General features: G+C 36.2%; 2 long non-coding RNA genes across 3 annotated transcripts in view; both read right to left on the bottom strand.

Moving 5' to 3' along the window:
* Positions 1–13905: 13905 nt before the first annotated feature.
* On the bottom strand, positions 13906–19573 carry LOC140613543 (uncharacterized). 2 transcript variants are annotated; one of them, XR_012014532.1, is made up of 3 exons: positions 19554–19573; positions 17399–17444; positions 13906–14328 (listed from the first exon to the last, which is right to left on the bottom strand). It is a non-coding gene; the product is annotated as an uncharacterized lncRNA (long non-coding RNA). The 2 variants fall into 2 exon arrangements; XR_012014531.1 differs by having other exon boundaries at positions 19395–19564.
* Positions 19574–21550: 1977 nt separating this feature from the next.
* Positions 21551–24202, bottom strand: part of LOC140613542 (uncharacterized) — an 80924-nt gene continuing 78272 nt past the window's right edge. Inside the window, exons 3-4 of the long non-coding RNA XR_012014530.1 lie at positions 22511–22586; positions 21551–22191 (exon numbers count right to left, since the gene is read on the bottom strand). This is a non-coding gene — a long non-coding RNA (uncharacterized lncRNA). The remainder of the gene's footprint in view (positions 22192–22510; positions 22587–24202) is intronic.

The following is a 24202-nucleotide window of genomic DNA, read 5'->3' as shown; positions in this document are numbered from 1 at the left end:
TAGAAATATTCTATGGAATTTTACTCACAATCTTCTGGCCTCACAATGAAAAAGGACATATGAGTTCAGAGGATGGTAGCAGATATAAAAATAGTAATTAAAAAAAATCAATTTAAGGCTTTGGATTTAATAGTAGACAGTGAGGCTTCCATCTAAATTGTCCGTTATTTCATAGCTTTGACTAGTACTTTGCTCTGGCCCCAAACCCCCAATCCAAGTTTAATAACAAAGTCAAATATTAAGTTATGTAATATGCTATATGGTGATTCAGTGTCAGTAGCATGTCTCAGTAGAAGCCAGCTATTAAGAAACCACATGATGGGATTTCTTGGCCCTTTGATAATATAGTCACACATGAGTAATTTTGCACTCACCCTAAAAAATATCATTTCCTTTCCAGGCATCTATGTCCAAGGATGAATCCAGGTTTAGGAGAGACTGAAGCTTACACAATTTAGGAAGCATTATCTTTAAACAATGGGTGAAATTATAAACCACATCTTAAAATTTGCAGATATTCAAAAACTAGCAGGACACATCCTCACACCAGTCAACTTTCGTTCTGAGCTTGGCTTGCACTCACCTACTCATTCTTGGTACCTTGGGTATCTCAACATTGCCTCAGATTTATAGAGGCAGTTCTATATGTCTAGATATTTGGGTTTGGGTCTTTTGCATATTACAGTGTATTTATGCCACCATACTGCCTGTTATTGATCTCATGCTACTACCTTGGGGCCAAGCCTCCCAGCTTTCCCCTCTGATGGAAGGAATCTGGCCTCAACCAACTAAGCTAAAATGTCTATAGGCTGGATTTGCAGAGAATTTGGCCCAAAGCTGGGCCACAATATGATAATACTTGTGGTGTGATTTGTTTACTTAATGTTCCATACAAGTACATGCAGATTCCTCTTTCTCTAAACCAAATGACTACTTCACAGGAGTCTTCACCTGGCTGGCTACCTCCCAAATCACCCCACAATACACTGGTCACAATAATACATTTAGGCTAGGAAAAAATGGCAGGCCTTGAGGTATCTCCCCACTTACTAACTCCTGGGCAAGCTCTCTGATGAGACGTACTACAGAGAATTTCAATGCTAAACCTTCTCTTTTTAGGTTCTGGAAATGTTCTTTTGATTTCCATGAAATGTACTTAGTACATTCACAATGTTGCACAAACCACCCATGTCCAGTTCCAAAACGTTTTCCATCACCCCAAAGGAAAATCCTATATCCTTTAAGAGTCACCTTTTACTATCCTCTACCCCAGTGCATGGCAAACACTAATTTGCCTTATGTCTAATTGGGTCTGTTTATTCTGGACATTTCATATAAATAGAGTTACATACCATTCAGCCTCCTGTGTCTGGCTTCTTACACTTAGCATAGTGTTTTCAGGGTTCATCCACATTGCCACATGTATCATTACTTCATTCCCTTTTATGGTTAAAGAATATTGTATGCTTATACCACAATTTGTCTATCCATCTTTTGGAAATTGTGATGCCATGAACATTTTTGTGTAAAAGTTTTTGTGTGAACATCTGCTCCTAAATTTTTTGAGTGGAAATAGTGGATCAAATTGCAAAGAAATAAGTACATGTCCTAAAACAGCATCAATGGCATTGAAGTAGTAGACCTGGATTCTAGCCCTAACCACACCACTTACTGGTTACAAAGTAAAGCTAGGATATCTAAGATAACTAAGATATCTAAGCTAGGGGGGCTTGGTTGGCTCATTTGTGAAATGAATACTTTGTTTTCTTCGCAACTATCATTGTTGCGAAGCTCAAATAGTGACTGTCAAATCATATGAAAAATCATAGCAATATGGTTATTATTGCAGGGAGTCCAAGGATATCCTATTCTCCATTTCGGTTGAAGTAGGAAGTCACTCAAATGCATTAATGATTGCCTGAAGAAACACTGAAATAGTAAAAGTGGCACCTCAAATAGTTTGGAGGTTCCTCAATAAATCAAACACAGAATTATAAGAGCAAATCATTTTCAACCATCTATTAATACTGAAGACTGGTATATCTTTGTACCGTCCAAACAGAGAATTTTCATGTGTTAAGCAATATCCAAAAGTATGTATTGCAATATAATCAAATAAGTTTTCTAAAACATTTTAGAAAAGTTAATGGAACACACTAAGAAATGCTGTTTTCAATAACATTCTCATGGAGGGTTGCAATTGTGTAGTTTCTTTTTTCTAAGAATGAATCCGTCAATAGATTCCATGTACACCATTTCACTTAATCTTCATCTCAACAGCAAGAGATGGTAAAACCCTCAATAACATCATTTTTTTTGATGTTTCAGGAATAATATTTGGAGGTATTATCAGTGCAGTTCAACAGCTTTAACAAAAGATTTACCTCTTTCAGCAGAGCAGAAATTTAGCTGTCCTATCACTGTAAAATCAGAATTGGTATAGAAAATATTTTCCCTTTGCATTCTTCCATTTAAAGAAAGGGTCATAGAATGTGGGCCTGACTGAGAGTCACAAAGCTTTGGATTTCATCATATGGTCCCCAAATACTACAAGTTGCAACCCTTCAATCAAAATGAAAATTATAGCCCAGAGCTGCATTTCTATCAGAGAAAAGCAAATGTTGTGATTTCTGAACCGAAATCAAATTTAACTGGAATGATTCAATAAAATGATGGTATCATTATGAATGTTGCACTTTTTCTTAAGGTTTGATTAGTCTAGACACCTGAGTTAAGAAATGACTGTTGCTTGATACTTCAAAGCACACTCGGCAACTTTGATTAAATATTTATGTTAAATGTAGATGACTTAAAATAAAATGTGTCCCAATCAAGACAGCAGCAAGGTAGATATACAATCTTGTCAGTTTCAGAGTATTGGTTTAAGGAGGTATAATTTGAGATTCAACCAACCTGAGTAGCGCAGCCCTCACCTTTCCACTACTTAAAGAGAGTCATGAAGGGCCTTGTCTCCTGTGATTGTGTGTAAGCAACTGGCTCTCCAGTCACTCCCAGACTATCTGAAAGAATAAATAATGAAGAGCTTGGTTGCTCTCTCTTTGCTGCTTCTCTGTAACAACAGTGTAACCCCGTAGATGTTCTCTCTTATACACAAAATTGTAAAATACTTCTTAGGGCAACTGTAACTCACGATCTTTTAAAAAATGTTAATTAATACCTTCTAATTTCCCAGGCAGCACCTTGGAAATCACATTCAGTTTTTCATTTTCATTCTCAGCGCATTCCTTCAGGTTGTCAGATGTCCCTAATATGGTTTTTATCCATTGTCATCTTGCATGCTTCCCAATGATCCCCACTGCCACCCACTCTAACTAGTGCTCCTGACCTGTGTGCACTTCTCATCCACCACAACCTACCCACATGATTGCAGACAGATCATGTGAAAATCAAACCTGAGGTTCTTAGTTGTTTGGATTCCACATTTAGACCTTAATGATTCTGAAGGTGTTTTTTTTTTTTTTAAGATTTATTTATTTATTTTAGAGGGATGGAGAGAGAGTAGGGGGGAGGGAGCATAAGGAGGGAGAGGGCATCTCAAGTAGACCCCATGTTAAGCACAGAGCTCAAGACAGGGCTTCATTGCAAGACCCTGAGGTCAAGACCTGAACCGAAACCAAGAGTCCAACACTTAACTGACTGTACCACCCAGGTGCCCCAGAAGGCATTTCTTACACATTTATAATTTGACTATGTTTTGGTTTTTTTTTAATATTTTTATGTATTTATTCATGAGAGTCACAGAAGTAGAGAAGAGACACAGGCAGAGGGAGAAGCAGGCCTCCTGCAAAGAGCCCAATATGGGACTCGATCCCAGGACCTGAGGGTCAACCAAAGGCAGACGCTCAACTGCTGCACCACCCAGGCGTCCCTATGTTGTGGCTTTTAAATTTTGTATCATGTGCTATGGAGATAATCAAATAATTTTAATTTTTGTCTTATGTACTGGAAAAAATACATGCCTGCTTTAAAAAATTCAAACAGTCCATATTTTCAAATGTGAACCTGAAAGACCCCTATGCTACGCTCACTCATTCATGAGTAATCACTGTTGTGTGTTGTGTGCCGCCCAAGAAATTAAATGTCTTCAATAGTCTCCTCGTGTTGACAGAATAAATCACACTCTGCTTGGAATTCTTTTTTTGGACCTTCCCTCTCTTGTTTCTCCCATATTGGCACACAGGTTATGAAGGGAGGAAGATGCAGAATGTGGAATTTGTGGCTCTGCGCTTACTCATTTCTCAAAGTTCAGACTCAGCAATACTTCCACTAGCAAAATTTTCTTATTGGTTTCTCCTTTAGTTAGGTCTCTTTGTTAAAAACAAACACAAATGTTCAAACCAACTCAGGTTGGGAACTAGCAGTGACTTTTCAGGATATATCAATTATTTAAAAATAAGAACTTCAATTTATGATACATTTCATGAAAACTGGCATTAGGTTGGAGGCACCATTGTGATCCCCTTTCACGCTGTCTCCATTTTTATCTTATGTCATTTCTGATGCTCTGTGAAACCAGGAAATTGAAAAATTTTAATTTACTGTTTCCTCATGATGTTAATTTATATGTAATTTTGATTGCCTTGGTCCTGCTTTGAGTTACATTAGCTTCTACCTTTGCCTCTCTGATTGCTTCCTTAGCTTTTATATTTTCCAATCACATGTTCCTAGAATAAAAATCTTTTTGGTACAATGTACTTTTTCCATCTAGGTCACAAGACATAAATTCTGGACTCTCCTAGGGTCAGGTGCCCACTCCTGCTGACAATTATAGGATGGTTAATTATATGTATCAATTTGGCTAAGCTAGGGTTTCCAGTTGTTTGGTCAAACACTAGTCTATATGTTGCTGTGAAGGTATTTTGTAGATGTGATTAAAGTTCACAAATCGGGATCCCTGGGTGGCACAGCGGTTTGGTGCCTGCCTTTGGCCCAGGGCGCGATCCTGGAGACCCAGGATCGAATCCCACGTCGGGCTCCCGGTGCATGGAGCCTGCTTCTCCCTCTGCCTGTGTCTCTGCCTCTCTCTCTCTCTGTGTGACTATCATAAATAAATAAAAATTTAAAAAAAATTAAAGTTCACAAATCACTTAACTTTAGGTAGAAGAGATCGTCTTCAGGGCATTGTCAATGTGGGTGGGTCTTACCCAGTCAGTTGAAGTCCTTAAGACCAAAAATATATTTCCCAGAAAGAAGGAATTATTTATGTAATATAGAAATTCGACCTGAATTTCTAACCTAATGGCCTATCCTATAGGTTTCAAACTCAAGACTACAATATCAACTTTTATCTGAATTTCCAGCTGGTCAGGCTGCCCTAGAATTTTTATGTTGTCAGTCCCTACAATCATGTGAGACAACTTCCTAAAATAAATCCCCACATTTATATCATCTATATCCACAGCTATATTTATATATTGCATATCCTCTTGCTTCTGTTTCTCTGGAGAATGTTGACTAATACAGACTGTAGTATCAAGAGTGTTTCCAGAGGAATAGAATCTTAAGGATGATTTCCGGATTAGTTTTAGTTTCTGGAATTGGCTCTCTATTTTTATTTTATTTAAAAACACTAATGATTTTATTTTCACTCATAAAGAAAGTGCTGATAGTTCGTGACATGATGTTGTAATAGAGATAGGCAAAGTATCACCATTGGATACTTTTAATCAAATACTTATAGAAGGTGAGGTTCTGGATGACCATGTATTTGATACCTTTGAATGTTTTTGTCTAACTAAAGAGAATAATGAGATTGGCAGTTTGCTTCTCATTGTGTTGAACAAAATGTTGCCAAATTATACCACGAAGTGTATTGTTAACAATACTATTATTTGGGGAGTGGGACCCTGGAAATTGGAATGAGAACACTGAATTAAATTCTACTAAATACTGTGAAATCTTCTTTGGCAGTAGAAGCAGCCAGACCATCCCCACCTACTAAGGTTATTCCTGCTTTTCTTGAACTAGTTGGTCTTGCCAAAAGTACTAACCTTGCAAGGCAGTACTGATTTTCCTCATGGTCTCTCTCTCTCTGGATTTATCCCCACCACCCATCTTGGCTTCTAGACTTATCATTAGACTCAGGTTCTGGCAAATTCCCAAAAGTGTGACCTATGAGGAAATGTGCTCCAAAAGAACTGCATGACTTTTCCAATTTGTACAGACAGAAATCCAGGGGCTAGGGATGGGAATGAATATGAAGAATGTAGGATAAGAGTAGAAGGAACATAAATTTGGATCTGGTTTTATTTACTGATATAAACACACCGAAAAGAGATCTTCATTTAATAGATAGCTAGAGGCGTAAGAGAGGACCCTAACAGTTTGCTTGTTTGGTTGGTTGGTTGGCTAAAATATGGACCAAGATATAGTCTCCTGTAAATGAAGTTGCGATGCCAGAACTATTTTAGTATACTATAGAGGAAAGGCCAGGGAGACTCACAGAGACTGGAAGGTGAGAGTGGATTTATCATGTAAGGACTGTTTATCTAACCCAGGAAGGCCCAAAAGATGCATTCTTCACTAAGACTCTGAGGAATAAATTTGTGAGGGAAACTCTAGCATTCTTGAAGAACTCTGTGGTAGCTCCTCTCTACAGGTGAAAAATTATAGTATGACTGCTGCCAGTGAACTGGTATCTTTAAATACAATAGGAATAATTGGACCCAGGGAAGAGACCAAGCTGTACCAATACATCTTCAAAGACAAGGTAGACATAGCATAACGTACAATGGAGTCAAAGTAGTAATCAGAAGAGAATAATGGGGTATTGGTTAGTTAATCATGGTGCTCTTAGAAGAAAACTAGTTGGACAGTCTTAAATTCTCACTTGATCTATACATGAGGAAGAGTTCTAGATCAATTCTAGAGAGTGACAGTCCCACATTCAATTCCTACGCATGAGCCAGTTTGTAGATCCAGAATGCCTTGAATGGAAGGGATCCTGGGTAACCCTGAGGAAGGACCATGATACACTGCCCAAATTTATTCTGTTGAACTTTCTCCTAACCTTCCACAGGAAACCTGTGGCTTTTCACCAGGATGATAGTGCACTGTGGAAGAGGGAAACAATCAGACTTTTGGGGGATTAATGGGCACTGGCTCTGAATTCACACTAGTTTCAAGAGACTGAGAATGTCACTGAGGTCCACCAGACAGAACAGGGACTTATGGAGGTCTGCTATCAATAGTTTTCAATCAGGTCTGTCTCAGAGTGGGTGCCCAAATCCAGTCTCTGGTTATTTCCTTAGCACTCTAGAATGCCTAACTAGAGTAGAGTAACTCAGCAATCGGCATAATCTTCACACTGGTTCCCTGAATAGTTAAATAACAGATATTATGATAGGAAGAGCCAAGTGGAAGTCCTTAGAACTGCCACTCCCTAAGAACAAAGCAAGCCAAAAGCTCCACATTTTTTGGAGGAATTATAGGGATTAGTGTCACCATCAAGGACTTGAAGGATTCAGGTGTGGTGACTCCCACCATATCTCCATTCAACTCACCTATTTGGCCTGTGCAGAAAACAGATGGATCTTGGGGAATAACAATGTATTATTGTATATTTAACTGGGTGGTAATTCTACTTGCAGCTGCTATTCTAGATGTGGTTTCACAGCGTAAGCAAATTAACATATCCCCTCACACATGGTATGCAATTACTGATCTGTCAAATGCTTTCTTCTTGATACTTGTTAGTAAAGACTGCCAGAAGCAGTTTGCTTTAAGCTGCTATGAGCAATACTCCTTCACCATCCTATCTTAGGGCTACATCAGCTCCCATCCTTATGTCATAATTTAATCCATAAGGATCTTGACCATCTTTTGCTCCCACTGGTCAATTATATTGATGGCATTATGCTGATTGGACCCAGCAAGCAAGCTGTAGCAATTACTCTAGACTTTTTGATAAGACATTTTATGTCAGAGTATGGGATATAAATCCAACAAAACTTCAGGGGCCTTTCACCTCAGTGAAGTTTCTAAAGGTCCAGTACTGTGAGATATGTTGAGATAGTCTTTCTAAGGTGGGAAGATAAACTGTTGCATCTGGTCCCTCCTCTAACCAAAAAAGAGGTGTAAAACCTAGTGGACCTTTTATGACTTTGGAGATAACATATTTCTCACTTTGATGTGCTCCTAGAGCCCATTTACCATATGACTTTAAAAAATGCTAGTTTTGGGTGAGACCCAGAATAAGAGAAGGCTCTGCAACAGGCCCAGGCTGCTCTGCAAGCTGTGCTGCCATTTAGGCCACATGATCTGGAAGATCCAATGATGCCTGGAGTAGCAGTACAGATAGGGGTGCACTGTTTGGAGCCTGGCAGGCCCCACAGGGGAATCATAGCACAGATCCTTAGAATTTTGGAGCAAAGCTCTGCCATCCTCTGCAGATAACTACTTTTGAAAAACAGATTTTTGGCCAGCTATCGTGCCTTAGTAGATCCTGAACATTCAACCATGGCAACCTGAACTGCCCTTTATGAATTTAGCATTGACTAACCCAACAAGCTATAAAATTGGGCGTGCACAGCAACACTCTATTATAAAATGGAAGTGATGTAAATGAAGTTGGGCTCAAGTAACTCCTGAAGACACAAGTAGTTAAATCAGGAGGTGGTCCAAGTGCCACAGCCCACATTCCTGTTACCTAACCTCCTACATATACCCCCATGGGGAATTCCTTATTATCTGTTGACTGAAGAAGAAAAAAACTCAGGCCTGGTTTACAATAGGTTCTATACAATACTGAGACACCACCTGGCAGTGGGCAGCTACTGAACTATAAACTCTCTCTGGGGTGTCCCTGAAGGATGGTGATGAAGGGAAATCCTCTGAGTGGGCAAATTTTGTGCAGTGCATCTGGCTGTTCATTGTACTTGATAGGAGCAAGGGCTAGAAGTGTGATTCATGGGCTGTAGTCAATGATTTGCCTGGATGGTCAAGGACTTGGAAAGAATATAAGAAATTGGTGACAAGGAGGTCTGAGAAAGAGGTATGAGATTGGAACTCTCTGCAAGGGCAAAAAAACATGAAGATATTTGTGTTTCATTTGAATGTTCACCAAAAGGTAATCTTAGCAGGGGATTTGATAATCAAATGGTTAGAATTACCCATTCCGTGGATACCAATAGGCATCTTTCCCCATGCATCACCCAACGGGCTCATGAATAATGGGGCCATGGTGACAAAGATGGAGGCATGGACTTAGCGACACAGATTTCCACTTACCAAAGCCAGCCTGGCTACAACCACTACTTATTGTCCAGCTGGCCAGCAGGAAACACTGAGTTTTCCATGCAGCACCATTCCTCAGATGATGGACCAGCTATCTGGTGGCAGTTTGATTATGTTGGGCCTCTTTCAACATAGGTGGAGCACCATTTTGATGCTACTGGAATAAACACATTTTTAATATAAATTCAATTTCCCTGTGCAAAATACTTGTGCCTAAATTATCATCTGCGGGTTTATAGACTGCCTTATCCACTACCATGGTACTCCACAGAGCATTGCCTCTGTTCAAGAAGCCCACTTCACAGCAAAGTAAGTACAGCAATGGTCCTATGCTTATGGAGTTCATGGATATTACTATGTTCCCTTCTACCTGAAGCAATTGGCTTGATACAATGAGGGAACCATCTTTTGAAGATTAAATTACAGCATCAGGTAGATGGTAATACCTTGTAAGACTACAGCAAGCTTCTTCAGAAGGCTGTATATGCTATGAATCAGCATCCAATACATAGTTTCTCCCCTAGCCAGGATTCGTGTACCCAGGATTTAAAGGGTGAAAATGGAAATAACACTACTTAGTATTATTCCTAGTTATCCACTAGCAAAATGTTTTACTTCCTGCTTGCATAACCTTATTCTCTGCTGGTCTAGCAGGAGGAATGCCTCCTTCCGGAGACACAACAATGATTCTGTTGAATTCTAAGTAATGACTGCCACCTGGCCGCTAAGGGCTCATCCCACCAGGTAAAGAACCATGATTACCTGAGGTGCTTGCTGAAGGCAACATAAATATCGAATGAGTAATATAAAAGTTATAACAATCAGCTACAACCAGTTGTAGAAATGAAGACTACAATTATTATGAATAGTTCTTTATTCTGTTATGAATATATTTGTACTTAGGTGTATGTGTATAGATGTAACATCCTTATTTTTTCCCTTCCTTATTCCTTTATTATATAATATATCCCATATGGTATTTAAGTTATAGCTTATGCAGAAGAAGAATAAACATCACACGAGGAATTTGTGTCTGATTCTGGGGAAAAGTTTACTGTGTTTTTAGCTGTATGCAGGATAGTTGTATCATGTTAAATGGATGTATTACTTCATTACTGTCTTTATTTGGAGATTAAGGATGGTTTAAGAGAGTGTATATGGATACCAAGTTGACAAGAGGTGGACTGTTGATGATTAATTTTATGTGTCAACCTAGCTGGGCCACTGCTTGGCTCAACTACTAGTCTACATTGGGAAGATATTATATAGATGTGATTAACATTTATAGTCAATTGTCTTTATGGGAGATGACCTTGGATAAAATGCTGTTAGGCATAATCCAATCATTGAAGGCCTTAAGAGCAAATGTGTAGCTTTTCAAGACAAGAAGGTATTCTGCCTCAGGACTATAACACAGAAATCCTGACTGAGTTTCCAGACTGCCGGCTGCCTTACAGATTTCAGACCTGTCAGCCCCATAATAACATGAGCTAACCCAAGCTCTTAAAATAAATATATTTATCTGTCTATCATCTACATGAGCTAATCTCTATCTTCTTGGTTCTGTATCTTTGGAGAACCCTGAGCAATACAGAGAGTAATTTCCATTCTAAGAAGATGATGGGTTGACACCATATAGCATTTCTTTGACAGGACACTGCTGTATATTAGGGTAATGTTAACTGTATTACAAATAATACAGCACTAAGAATAGAAATGCATGTCTTGGTCACATAGAGCATGTGTTCCTTGTAAGTAGTTGGCTCCACATAGTGGAAGGCCCTCAAGTGTCTCCTACAGCATGTTTTTGCCTTCTGCCAAAGCCTCACTAACCTTCCAACTACTACATATTTCCTTATCCAACTTATCCATGTTGGATAAGGAAATATGGTAAAGTAGTTACTCTTTTTTATTAGATTCCTTGGTCCAGAAGAAATACACATCAATTCCATCCACAGTGCATTAATAGAAACAAATCATGAGTTCCCATACATTTTTAAGAGAGCTTAGAAAATAAAGTCGTGACTGGGTTGTCACACCACAAAGCCAAGCCTATAATGTGTAAGAGAAAGGAAAATATTCATGTGCATCCACACTCCCTATCACATCCATCATATATGGTATCTTGGCAATAGCAACAATAACACCGTGTGTGTGTGTGTGTGTGTGTGTGTGTGTGTGTAGGATGTGTGCATGTGATATACCTTTGCTAAACTATATAGTTTTGAATTTCTGGAGCCAATAATTACCTGAGAGTCTATAAAAAGACTATTTTAGTCTTTAGTATATTGTAATATATTAAGGCATATTTCCAATTAAAAAAATTGATTTTTTGGAGGCAAAATTATATACATAGTAGTTTGTCTTGTGATTTAACCCAAAGAAAACTAAGACAATTTTGAGATGCATTATGGATATTATGTCATAGAATAGGAACATTATTCTCCATTGTGGGACACTGCAATGTTCTGCTGCTGACCTGCATTTGGAATATACTGTTCTGTGCTGATAACTCAGATGTAAGAGTGATGACATGAATAGGTTGGGATTTAGGGAACAATAAAATAGAGAACAGAGTTGAAGAGAATGATTAAGGGAGGGCGGGAGGAACTACATAATACCTGCCAAGTAAAAATAGGAATCTAGAACTATGTAATTCACTTCTGACCACCACTGATGATTGACTTGATTTTATTTTTCGATACTTTCATTTAATTCTATATCTTTCATTAGATGTGAATAACACTCCAGTATAGTAAATCATGAAATGGGAATGAAGGCTGTAATTTTAATTAACATATTTTATGATGTTTCTGATTTGTATGCATTTGATCAAATTTTCATTTATAGCGAGCTATTTTTTCTTTCTCATGTAATGTTTGACATTACCATTTCTTTCTTTAATTAAATACTAATATTTAATAAAATGAATTAAATTCATAATATGACTTGTCAGGAATTTTTCTCCCTCAAATATTTGTATAATGGAAACTAAAACTCACAGCTAGGTTCAATCTCAGTTGATAGGAAAAATTAAGCATGTTTTCATTATTTTATTGTTTTCTCTTCCAGCATTCCCTTCCTCTTACCTCCAAGTGGCCAAAATAAATGATCTGTGCCACATTCTTAATCCTCACTTCCTTTAATTGCCTTAATCTCTATTCTAGAAGGGATAGAAACTGTGTCACAGATACTCATTTAGGGTTCAGTCACAGGTCATTCACAATACTAAAAGTAGTATTAAGATACATACTCATAACCTGAAGAGACATTACTTAAAAATAATATTTTCTTTGTCTTTGGCCAGATAGATAACAATTTTATTTGCTTATTTCAAAGCAAATAGAGGTTCTAATAGATCTTGATTCTGGTGCTCCATACAAATGGAATGCTCCTGCACTCTTAGCCAAATTTATTAACTATCCTTTCATGTATTTACTCACGCATTCAGTCAGTCAACTAGACACATAAACCAGGATATCTCTGAGACCAGGGATCATATTTAACTTTCTTTGCACTCCTGGGACTTTGTGGGCATTCAATAAATGTTTTTTGCCTTATACGGCAGTTAATAAATGTGTTTTAAATTGAAATATGAAATAAAATAGTCCTGCACACACATGAACTTCCTCAACTCTCTCTACCTCATGTGTTCGAACTTGTCCTCAGCCCTGCGATCTCCCCCTCCCTCTTCCCCACTGAATTCCTCTCCCTCATCTCGCCAGAACACCCCATCCCCCATTCTTGTGAACTCCTCCTTTCCCATGCCCCCAGAATGCCCACCCCTCATGCCTAAGAACTCCTCCTCCCCATCCCCCCAGAACACCCATCCCCCTTTCTTGTGAACTCCTCCGCATCCCCCCAGAACGCCCACCCCCATGCCTGTGAACTCCTCCTGCCGTCATCCCCCCCCAGAATTCCCCCTCCCTCATCCCCACGAATTTCCTCTTCTTCACTCTGCCTGTTCTTCAACCACCATTTCATCTCTCTGAATAAGAAAGGGAAAAGAAGTCAATGAACAACCACATGCCAAATTCTTTCCTCAGTATCAACTTATTTAACATTTTTGCGGAATTTATCGAATTTGCATATTCAGTTTTTCCAGAAATGGGACAGTGAAGAGGAAAGAAAGAAAGAAGAGAAAAAATATCTTACATTGTGAGATGACAGGTGAAATGTGAAACCCAAAGGAAATCAGTTATCACACTCCTGGCAGGTGGTAATTTCTCTGAAAATGTTACTATTATTATTACTTTGAGATCATTAAAGACACCAAAAACATTTATGCCTCCGTGCTTTTTTCCATGCAGCTATTACTGCTTAAGATGTGCCTTTATTTACTGTTTCACTTGTCAGAAAAATGCTTATCTTTGAAGAACAATTGAAATGCCACTTTCTCTGATTACTTCCCTGATCCCCTTTATGGGGAAAATTACTGGTTCCTCCCTGACTCTGTTGTTTCCAACAGAAATAATGCTAAATCTGTAGCAATGAGAAATCAGGTATAGAGTAATAGTTTGACACACGGTATTGCCCTTCTCTCCACATGAGCATTGATTCTGGGAGAGAATAAGGATGGAGAGAAGGATGTGCTGGCGGTCTCTGTCTCCCAGTTGCCAAAACACAAAATGTCAAGCTAATATTACAACTTCTAAAAAATTTTAATCAAGCCAAAATGGATCAGAATTTTGCTGAGTTTTTACATTATGTAACACTGTATGCTGAATGCATAAATAAGAAAATACTAACATTTTATCCCTAAATTTTAGTCTTTTTAATGCATCACTGTTAGTGTATTTGCACATATACAAATAGCATATTCCAATTGCACTTGCACATTAGCAAAAATAACACTATGGCATAGATCTGTTTTGTATATATATTTTTTAAAATGGCAATGTATTAGGAGCATTTTCTCCAGGCAGTAGGTATCATTCTTTGTTATGTATTTGCATGAATCCATTACGTGATGTTCTAGGTTCCAGATGGGCCCAAAGTACAGGATTGTGTTTGTTTCAATGTCATCTCTATTCTTAAATGAATAGATGCACCTTGTACTAGCAGTGAAAATTCCTGAAAATACAGAAAAAAGAGATGATGAACACTTAACATGGCATAGTCTTTTCTCTCTCTGTCTCTGTCTATATTATAATCTTATTTATATACTCTCTGTATATAATTGTTAGTATCTTTTTGCTATCACAAATAATGCTAAAACATTTATTCTGTACACAAAATTATGAAAAATTACTGGGAGAGGGATTGTTTCACCAAAGCCTACACAAAATTTTAAGGTTTTATTGAATATACATTCTCAAATATTTCTGTAAAACGTTGCTACCACGTTCAACTCCCTTCCCCCTGCCCAGTAACTGTCTCACAGTCCAACCAGGGCTGCGTCCCCATTCTTTCAAATGATGGCCTATTTTTGCAGGGTAAAATGAACAGTCAGGGGAGTAAAGCTTATCATTCATTTTTCAATTAAAATTTCTTTAATTGCTACTGAGTGCAAATATCTTACATGCCATTTCATTTGGGGGAAATGGTTAATTTGTTACATATTGAAATTGTGGAGACTAATCATTTGTCTCGTCTTTGTGGCACATAATTTATTTAGCACTAATCAGAATAGTAAAGGTATGTTTATGTACCATGATTTTAAAAGTACATACATATCTTCTTATTTTTAACTTATTAATTTACTTTCATTCTCAAAAAGTTGTATTATTTCTTCATGTAGCTTTTCTTTCCTTTTCTTTTGAATATTCTTTGTTATAAATCTAGATTGGTGCTCTCTGAAGTAATTTAAGCACTCATTCAAATTACTCACAGATTCACTTATATATGGCTCCATGTGCCAGATCAGATAGGCACAAAGGAGAGAGTTAAAACCAAAGAAAATGGCCATGGTAAGCATAATATTTAGCAAAAGTTGCATTTCCTGAACTTGCTATGGTGGTTGCCTTTACAGGAAAAGTGCTGTCCTTGTCTTCATTAATAATCCACCCTAAAAAAATTTTAATTGAAAAAAAATAAAATTAACATTACTTAAGCATACTTATTTCCCATAGCAAAAAGTCAATACGTATAGTCAAAATTTAATAAAAATCTTAGTTTTAAAAATCAAAACTAGCACAATGAGTTTGTCACTTAGAAATATGGAGATAAACAGCAGAAGAAACATAACAGCTAAAAAGATTAAAAAAAAAAAATGACAGCATGTAGGAACTCTACTCCAGGTCACAAGTAGGCAGGAGCTCAACGGAAAATGGGACATTTCAGCTTTTTAAAAACATGTACACAATGCTTAGTGATATTGAAAATTTCTACACATACCTATCAGCCATTTGTATGTCTTCTTTGGAAAAATATTTTTATGTGGATCTTCTGCCCATTTTCTATTAGATTGTTTGATTTTTTCTTTTTCTATTGAATTATATGAGTTCTTCACATATTTTGGATATTAACCCTTATCAGTTTTATGGTTTGCAAGCTTTTTCTCCCATTTCATAGGTTGCCTTTTCATTTAGTTGATTGTTTCCTTTGCTGTGCAGAAGCTTTGTAGTTTGATTTAGTCCTACTTGATTGTTGTTGCTCTTGCTCCTTGTGTTTTTGGTGTCATATAAAAAATTGTTGCCAAGATCAATGTTAAGGAAATTAACTTGTTTTCTTCTAGGAATTTTAAACTTCCCGGTCTTAATATTTTAATGTTTTAATCTATTTTGAGCTAATCTTTGTGAATGATCTAAGACAGAGGTCCAAATAATCAGGGAAATGCAAGCTAAAACTACAATGATACAGCTTACACTTGTTAGAATGGCTATTATCAAATAGACAACAGATAAATGTTGGTCAGAATGTGGAGAAAAGGGAAACTTTTTTCACTGTTGATGGGAATGCAAATTAGTACAGCCCTCTTATGGGAAACAGTATAGTTTCTTCAAAAAATTAAAAATATAACTTCCGGAATGCCTGAGTGGCTCAGTGGTTGTTTACCATCAACTCAGGGCATGATCTCAGAGTCGTGGGATTGAGTCCCATATCTGGCTCCCCATGGGAGCCTCTCCCTCTGCCTGTGTCTCTGCCTCTCTCTCTGTGTCTTCCATGAATAAATAAATAAAATCTTTAAAAAACAAAACAAAACAAAATAAATAAAAATACAACTTCCATATGATCCAGCAATCCTATTTCTGGGTATATATCTATCTCTTTGAGATAGTGCTTTCATTTCCTTTTACTATTCTTGGAATTTCATTTTCTTCACCCTTCTTTACCATAGTGTTATTCATTTTCTTCATCATTCATCTGCCTTTAGACATTAAGATTATTTCCATGCCTTGTGAGCAACTCATTATTGTAAATAATATTTCATTATTTATTATTATTATTATTATTATTATTTTATAGCCCCCCCCCAAAAGAAGGAAAGCTTACTATTTGTGGCAAGATGAACTTTAAAGGTATTATGCTAAGCAAAATAAGTCAGGAACAGAAAGACAAATTTTGTACAACCTCACTTATATGTAGAATCTAAAGAAGTCAAATTCATAGAAACAGAGAATAGGTTGGCAGTTGTCAGGGGCTGAGAGGTAGAAGAAATGGGGAGATGTTGGTCAAAGTATACAAACTTTCACCTATAAAAAGAATATTCTAGGGATCTAATTGACAGCATGATGACCACTGTTAGCAATACTTTATCCTTAACTGTATGATCAACAAAATTGTGTTCTTAAAATTTGCCAAGAGATCAGATCTTAAATGTTCTTACCACACACACAGAAATGATGGCTCTATGAGGTCATGGCTGTGTTAACTAACTGTATTGTGGTGATCATTTCACAACATATACATGTGTCAAATCATCATGTTGTACACTTTAAACATACACAATGCTATTTGGCAATTATATCTCAATAAAACTGAAGGAGAAAGTAAATGTTTTAAAGACACCAAAGTTTGAAGACTATATGAAAGAATAAGAATGAAAAGTATCTTAATAAGTTTTATCTTGATTACATGTTTAAAAATGTTTATGTGCATGACTTTAATAAAATAATATTTTAATTAAATACAAATAGGAAATCATGTTCAACTTTGTAAGGTAAGTCCCCTTTCTTCTCCTTGATTCTATATTCAATTCTACCTTATGATCCATGTCCTCGTACAAGCCAACTCTGGTTAGGAGAAACCTAAGAGCATAGGAGACAAATTAGATACATACATAAGACATGGGAAGTAGCTTTGTATCAGTGGGGTATCAGTCTCCTCCTGACTTGTGTACTTTTGAACCAATAACTTAAGTCCTGAAGTTGAACCAATAGCTTAAGTCTTTAAATACTCAACAAATAGGTGTGGGAGAGTGCCAAATTATTTACCTTCTGGGTCATTGAGATAACAGAGCCAAAAGTTTCTAGGAAAACAACCAAACTCTTTTACTTACAATTTTAAACCATATCTCCAAATACATATTTATTAGTGAAAAAAAGGAACAGACAAGGTTTATTTTTCACAAACCTACAAAAAGATTATTGATATTTTGTGGTTAAATTGAATTTTATTTGAATGGCTTTTTTATGATGGACTCTACATAGTTGAAGTAATAACTAATTAAAGCCATTCATTTTTGCCTTTTTTTCAAGTGGCTTTATTTACACTCACTCATGTTTTCTGCATGTGCTCTTTTGGATGCCCATGTTCTACGCACAATTCAAAAACTGACCTCACATCTCTTGTCATTCTTCCCTCTTCCTCTCCCTTTTCTCCCTTCTCTTTTTCTGCCTCTTTTACACTTAAACAGCCTCTTGTACAAAGTATCAGTATGAGTTTTGTAAGTATGTGTTTTATTTGTTACAAGTTCAGAGGAAATGAAAGTTGTTCCCAATCATGCAGTGGTTTTATCTCAGCTTAATGACAGTAACCAGTGAAGAGTGATTTTTTTTTTTCAGGGCCATTGAACTATGAGGAAAGGTATTGTAATGTTCTCATCTATTCTGCATTCAGGGCCACATTTATATTAGTCACCCACTTGCAATTGCTATGTTGAAAAATATTGATAATTTTACATTATTCCTTGCATTGGAGTAAGATCAGTAATATACAATTGTTCTATTTAGTAAACAGCATTCAGGTTTCCATATAGGCAGAAAAGCAAGATATAGTTATATGAAAATAAATACCTGAAACGGGGTGTGCTACTTATATCAATGATCCTAGGGAGACTATTTTGTTCATTCAATGACTATGGCACCTTACCATATACAAAACATTATGAATCATCATTAAAAATTATGAAGAGTATGTCCAATTGAAAGCCCTATAACTATCCTTTGAAAAATCTGGTGGAACATACCAACATCTTGCATTGTGTTACATTTGATGTAAGGAACCAAACAAAACTTAAAATTTAAGGATATGTTGATGTCTGTGTTAGTGTAAGAAAGAGGCCAAATAAAATAACTTACTCAATTAAATTAATCTGAATGAAATAGGCTTAAGATAATCCAAATCCTGGAATTTCCATATTCCTTACTTATTAATGAATGAAGAAGTTCTGATATTTAAGAAACTTTAATATAATTATTAGCATTTGGAGATACTTACATCTGGGTGATTATAAAATCAAGTGTATATAGAATAATTTTAATCAAATAATTAAAATTTTTCCATATAAGTAGGGAATATTTCAGGACTTAAGCTATTGGTTCAAAAGTACACATAAGTAACTACTACAATCTTTAAAATTCATAATAAGACATTTAAATACTAAATTATTTATTCATTCATTTAAACCAATATTTAATAAGCACCAAAGAAGCTGTGGTAAATAAAATGTAGGACTTTCAGATCTCTAATAGTGACAATAATAAAAAAAATATGCTACAAAGAAGTATATGGTACCACCAGAATGTATATTAACCTCCTACTTGTGGGAATAGGGCTATCAGACATCTCAAGTTCAGCTCGAGGAATAAATCCTTAAATTTCATATTGGAAAAGCATATACCCATTGCAGTATTTGTCATGAATACCTCCCACTTGAACGAACACTGTAACAATCCATACCCCATTAAAGAGAGGAATATTGTCAGAGGAATTGGAATGAATATGGAACCTTCACTGTCAACTGAGAGATAATTTACCAGGAGTCTCCAGCAGTGATCTTGCCATGATCTCATGGGCTTTTTGTATCTTATGAGTTGCAGCATTGTCCATTGATATTGGAAAAGTCTCCAGATGGATAGTAAATGATTTGAGACAAGAGAAGTTTCTTAGTGTCTTAGGGAAATAGATATACAAACCATTATGAAGGTTCTTCCCAAGAAAGAGAAGAGAGGAAAAGAATGGTTGCCAAGGTGACTTTAAAGACAGACTCCACCAGTAGTCCTTATTGGTACATGGGAAAACTCACTGAAATTCAACTTCAGTACCCTCCTAATCAAGATCCCTCAACAGAAAATGCTGCTCTGGGACACCATGCCACAACCTTTTTTTTTTTTTTTTTTTTTGTAATAGAAGACATCTGCTGAAGGTGGATCTTGTCAGATGTTACATTCTAAAAAATAATTTAGAAAAAGTTTCTCCTAGTCATATATAGATAGCAAGTAAAAGCATCCTACTAAAATTTTTAATCAGTTGTTCTCCTCTCCTACCAAGTTAGACCATTAATTTATTTGCCACAAATATTTTTTCCAATATGTGTGTGTGTGTGTGTGTGTGTGTGCATGTGAGCATATCTTGTCTGTCAAGCAGTTTCAATCTCAACTCACGCAAGTTCCAAACATTGCACAGATTCAGAGAAGAGCAAATTGTTTATTGCCCCAGAAGATTCCCTGTATTGTGTTATGTGAATAGGGGCAATGCAAGTTCAGGGAGATCTGTTAGTTGGAGATTAAAGAGGCACTTTTGTAGTACAGAGTAAGGCAAGAACTTTCTTAGAATGGCAGGGAGCTTGTACATAAATTCATTTGCAGAATTTCCCCTGATTAAAAGTCATCACAGACCAAAATTCTTTGGACCAACCCAAATATGTAAATTTAATGTAAATCACTAGAAATGACCATTTGAGTCATTTGTGTTTAGGTGGCATACTAAGAAAGACAAACTTAGGGAGGATAATGAAAGTATATTTTATCTGTCTTCAGGTTATTACTGAAATGATGTTTGGAAAAAAGTCCTAATATTTGATATTAATTATTGAATATCCAGTAAAACAAAATGCGTACAAAAAATTAATAATTGACACATATTGCCGATTTACTAATATAAAATACACAGATTTTTGTTTGTTTCTTACCTGAAAGTATCATCAATTTTTAAAGAAAGAATTAAAAGTGTTGTGTATGGTACCTATTTTCTCAAAGTAAAAGATGTTTGTAGGAAATATACTGCTTATTGGATAGGCCCTAAAAAATATGGGTAAACAACAAACAACATGTAATTACCTTGGAAAATAAAGGGCATCAGTAAAAGAGAATGACTAGATATTTGATTCAGTCTTACTCAGATTAGAGTAGATATATTGGTTTTCAATAATTCAATGATATCATAAAATAACAACTTTAATTATGTGAGTTTTGTGTGGCATTTCAAATATAAACATTGACAGAGTTAATATACAAGTCTCTCTCAAGCTATGCTTACTGAAGATTGAATAATAGGGGAGAAAATCATTCATTACAATACTCATGAGATTAAATACTTCATGCCCTAAACCAATTGCAAAAATCCCTATGTTTCATTCCTGTATACAGTTCAAATCAATTAAACTGGTGAATAAATAATGAATGCCTCCCGTAAATAATGCAAAGAGTTTATTTAGCTAGGATCACATTTCCTCTATGTGAATGATTCTCTATGCTGAATGGATATGTGACCAATAATCTTACATCTTAAAACAAACAAAAAGCACTGCAGAGATGTATCCATTAAAAATAATTCAAGGGTTATTTTGTTGCTTATGTATAAACTTGTATATTTCCCCTCATTAAAGCATTAATAAAATTAATATCAGATAAAGTCTATCGATCTGTCATCTATATATATACATATATATGTATATATACATATATTAGAGAATATATGTATCTAAAGATAAATGCCTATCTTTAGAGGTGTACTTATAATTAATTTATTTCAAAGAAAACCATCAATAATTCTTTAAAAGTTTATTATATCTATGTTTTTATTTAATTTGTAACCAAAATAATCCTACACCATTCTACATGTTATTTTTATTATATTAAAACTCGGTAAAAGAAATTATTATTTGACAAACTAAATTAAATACATACTTGTTTTAAGGAAAGGAAATGGAAACACTTGCAATTCAGGAAGAGGAAATCATGTAGACAATGAGAAAAGTGACACAGATTGTTATATCTAGGAATTATTAAATAATAAGTGGTATGGGGTTTTAGGCTCTCCATTGACTCTAACGCCTCCAATAGTGTAGGAATGGCACTAGTACCTCATACAATTGCATGAGTGCTTGTTGTTCAATGGAAAGCTCCCAGATGAAGACCATTTTAGGACTAATAAGTCATATATAAACTCATAAATAAGCTTTTATCTTAGAAAAGTGGTACAGAAGGTAGAGGCTATAAGGAAGCTTTGATATTGGCCAAAGAGAGGCCAAGAAGTCCCAAGTGGAGATAAGTAAACTCAGATATATTAGGGCCTAGAAAATGAACCTGATTTAAGAAATACAGTATATTTTATGAAAGCTTATCCAGGGGTGAGTGGCTGTGCATGCCATGCAATGTAATTGTAGTGACAAAAAATGCTTGATTCCTGGTCTTAATTTAAAAATAAACATCTTAGTTGATGTGGAAGACACAGTTGTTATTTCATAGCCATTTCTTCCTTGCTTCAGCAACTGAATCCAATTTTCTTCATCCTCTGAGCAGTCATGTCTTCCATAGGAAGCTGGAATCCTCCCTAGAGCCAAGAGCATGGGAATCATCAGCTTAGGCCAGTTATGATCTTCCCCTAACTAAGTGCGTGGTTTTAACATGGGTGTGAAACAAACTCTGCCCAACAGATATTAAAGCAAGTATGCGAGAAGATCCTGGGAAGGTCTTCCTTCTCATTTATGATGATAGACATAAGGTAGGAATTTTCTCTATTTTGCCTCTTTGTGCATGTAAAAATTTGAATGGAAGCAACCATCCCAGCACTATTAGGGAATAGCAGAATTCTAGAGAAGCTGAATGGGAACCATGATAATATTGAGACTTAAACAACCATTGCCCCTTACCTTATATATAATGTCTTTGTTCTGTTGTTTGTAGGCAAAGGATTCTCATACATATGATAGCAGGTTGGGTGTAAGGCTGCAAAAGCAGATCAAGATAAGATTATCAAGGAATCAGAAGCCAGACTAAGGAGTGTGAGCTTTGCTTGGTAAATGGTGAGGGTCACTGATGACTTTTGAGCAGGGGAATAACATGATGAGAGCAGTACTTCAAAGGATTAATTTAGAAGTTGTGTGTGGGAAGGGTTTAAGAGAGTCTCAGAACATTTCACCACTTGGAAGGCATTGTTGAATATTCATAAAAACTAGTTTATTGCTCAGCATAAATAATTTTTAAACACAAAGTAAAATACAGTATGTGTTGCCATGGAAGTGACAAAGCCTAGGAAGGATAATGACAAGCACAAAAGATGGTGCCATTGTAATTTAAATTAGTATAAATCTTTCTAGAATTGAAGTACTTTTTCAAGCAGAGTATTTTGAATACACAAGGAAAAGATTATAGTTATTTTACAGTTCTTACTAAAAAAGAAAATAATGAAAGAGATTTTTGCACGTGAGACCTATAAAGCTAAAGGAGGTAAGTTCACAGAGTCAAAAAGCTGACTGTGGTTCAAAAGAGTGAATGAAGTTCCAATGCAGAAAACTGCTCTGGTGTTGGCGTTAGACCTTGTGATAGCTGTAGTCATTGTGATAATATGAGAATAACTGCTAAAAGGTACTGGCCCCAGAGCTAAGGCCTGGACATGGTACACAGGCGTGTGCAGCTTTTCGTCACCCTTCACTATCATTCACATTTGTCAGTGATGAGGGAGTGTCAAAGAGTTCAAGCACATCACTGCTAAACTTCAGCAAAGGGAAAAACACAGTGTGTTTCATGCCCAAAGGCGTGAATTAATACAGGGTTTGAAAAAGGATGATAGATAGGTGTGATATGGATATAAATCTAAATTTCAGAGTTTAAAATTTGAAAAGAGTTTTGCAAAACTACTTAGGAAGATTACTGTATATACAGAGAGAGTAAGAGGTTATGAAAACTAAAATATTTCCTCAAACTCTCAAACTGAATGCATATAGTGAATGTTGCATTAAGTCAATGTGGGGTGAGGGTAGGGGAGTTTTATGGAAAGGATCAAACACACCAAAAATATTAAACATCTTTGAACTTAGAACTAAAGACAGGAACCTCACAAAACTTGACCATAATATTCTGGCAAGGCATTTTATTTATTTATTTTTTTATATATAAATTTATTTTTTATTGGTGTTCAATTTGCCAGCATATAGAAAAACACCCAGTGCTCATCCTGTCAAGTGCCCACCTCAGTGCCCGCCACCCAGTCACCCCCACTCCCCGCCCACCTCCCCTTCCACCACCCCTGTTCGTTTCCCAGAGTTAGGAGTCTTTCGTGTTCTGTCTCCCTTTCTGATATTTCCCACTTATTTTTTCTCCTTTCCCCTTTATTCCCTTTCACTATTTTTTATATGCCCCAAATGAATGAGACCATATAATGTTTGTCCTTCTCTGATTGACTTATTTCACTCAGCATAATACCCTCCAGTTCCATCCACGTCGAAGCAAATGGCAAGGCATTTTATAATTCGTATTAGAGTCACGCTTTATTATTTCTTGTGTAGAAGGCAGTGTGTGTTCACACATGCTTATGTCCCCTCACTAGACAGCAGTAAATGAAC

Source organism: Canis lupus, chromosome 21, assembly GCF_048164855.1.
Source record: "Canis lupus baileyi chromosome 21, mCanLup2.hap1, whole genome shotgun sequence".
NCBI lineage: Eukaryota > Metazoa > Chordata > Mammalia > Carnivora > Canidae > Canis > Canis lupus.
This window is presented reverse-complemented; position numbering and strand designations above follow the sequence as displayed.